Here is a 2,264-nt window from a genome sequence, read left to right as displayed (position 1 = left end):
TGCAGCGTTTAGTCCTCCCGCGTGCGATTAGGTGTGTGTGTAAGGTGTTCTTTTGCCTTTTAAATTAATTTAGATGTTTATGCTGACACGAATCGAGTAAGGGAACGTTTCAATTAATTGTTTTTCAAAGGTACTGTTGTTGCGGATTTATTTTACCTCCGTCGAATGATGCTTGCTGAAAGAACCAGCTCTCTCAATTGATCTGTTCTCCTCATTGTATCTTCCTCAAAGTGATTTAAATTCTCGAACGAGATTATAACGTAAATATAGCGCAGCAGAAAGTGCGGAATGCCTGGTAATGTCGCTCTGTCGCACCTACAGCAACCGATGCAACCGAACGCCACGCGTCAAATAAAAACAGAAAACTGATCAGAAAACATCACCTCGTACCACAATTTGCATTCGAATGGGTACGGTCGTGTTGCGGGCGGATGATGGTCCCGATCCGAACTGGACCGGTTGATTGGTAGGGGACTAACAGCAAGAAACAAGCCCCGTAAATCGATCCCGTTTTCGATGTCACCCCCTTGTCAGCCGATATCTGAAATCTACGTCGATGTCGCGGGTGATAATGTGGATTGAGGGTGATAATCTGATCTGATCCGTGCGATCGGTGTCGGTGTTGCGCCATGCACTGTGTGTGTGTGTTTTTTTTTTATCGGTGCAAAGAAATATATGTTAAACATATAATTTAAGAGCCGGAAAGCATGCCGGACAGCATTAAACAGCGCGGCCCTGCATTTCAACGTGCGGCAAAACTTGGTTGCATGTCGATGGAATTTGACGATGGCGATGTTATTGAACGCGGCAGATTAACTATTGTGGATGGTTTTTGGGTGGAGTTTTTGGCTTTGCACACCCGTTTCGGCAGATATGATTCAGCGTCCTAGCACTGGGAGAAAAAGTTAAAGGTGTGCCGATTCAAATGGCATGGATTTGGGAAGGACCACAAGTGTGATGATGATGATGTATGAGTAAAACTCTCACGCAAGGCAGACTGTTTCAGGAGATGAGTATTCATTTTATTTACCTATAATCCCAGAAGAAAGGAGTATAGAATTACTGGAAATACTTCATAAACGAGAGAACCCTATCATATCATTTGTTGGGATCACCAATCCTGTACCTTGTAGAAGAGATGATACAGAGAGAGATGTAGCGGTACAATAAGGCCATTAAATGTGAGAAAAAAGGATCTCAAAAACCAAATCCAGAAAATTCAGTCTTCCCTTTGCGTAGAATCGCTAGGCTCAATGTTGTTCGATTCCAGACAAAGCGTCATTAGATTTTAAGAGTTCAACATCCGGGTTATGTTTAGTTGAACTAGATGTTTGGTGCTGGCCAGTATAGAGTGCCAGACAGTTGAGTCTCAACATTATATTCTAAGTCTTTACTATAACCTTGACAGTCCAGAGTCTATATTCCTAGTTCATTTTCCAAAAAATGAAGACCTACTTTTTCATGTTAAAGATCGTCTAATCGAAACATATGTTGATTCTTTTACTTCAACTAAAATAACAAAATCTGGCATGCCAAAGATGTTCAACGTCCAAAAAACGCAGTCCGAATACAAATGCAAACGAAAGCGTTCCATCTTGATGTGCCAGATGCGCCACCAACTCCGAATGCACATTGTTCGCATTCCTTCCAAACCCCACACCCCTTTCTTGCTCGAATGCTACCGGCAGGCATGCATGTGTTTTCCATTTCGATAGTGCTGATGCATCAATTAAGACATCGACCGTCACATGAATCCGCATCGTAAGAGCGTCCCGCTTCACCGATGCGGCGGCGAAGACTCCCGAAGAAAGATGTAGGTGCGCGACACGTACCCGATCGCGCAAATGGATCCCGTGCGGCAGATGCAAAATATTATCTTTCCATGTATAATTAATCTCCGGTGAGATAAATTAATTTATATCAATTACATGCAACTCCACCGAGCACGACCGAGGGGCCAAGAGGGGTGATCCCAGGAAACGGGAGGAGAGCGGAGTGTTGCAAGCGTGTGTGCGCGGGGGCACGCACACGTACACATGTTATGGAGTGATTTTTTTTTTCGGTTGATGTGCCAGAATTCAGACACTCCGGGAGTAATTGGTGTGGTGCGGGGGATAGGTTCCGAGGTTCCGAACTTTAAACTGTCGTGCCATCCGGGTGATGTCAAACGGTCAAGAAACGGGCAAAAACAGCGGCGGTGGTTCCTGGTGCAGAGGACGTGGACGCAGAAACGGAGATTCACGAGACATCTTGACCGAACGAGC

Source organism: Anopheles stephensi, chromosome 2 (assembly GCF_013141755.1).
Source record: "Anopheles stephensi strain Indian chromosome 2, UCI_ANSTEP_V1.0, whole genome shotgun sequence".
Taxonomy (NCBI): domain Eukaryota; kingdom Metazoa; phylum Arthropoda; class Insecta; order Diptera; family Culicidae; genus Anopheles; species Anopheles stephensi.
This window is presented reverse-complemented; position numbering follows the sequence as displayed.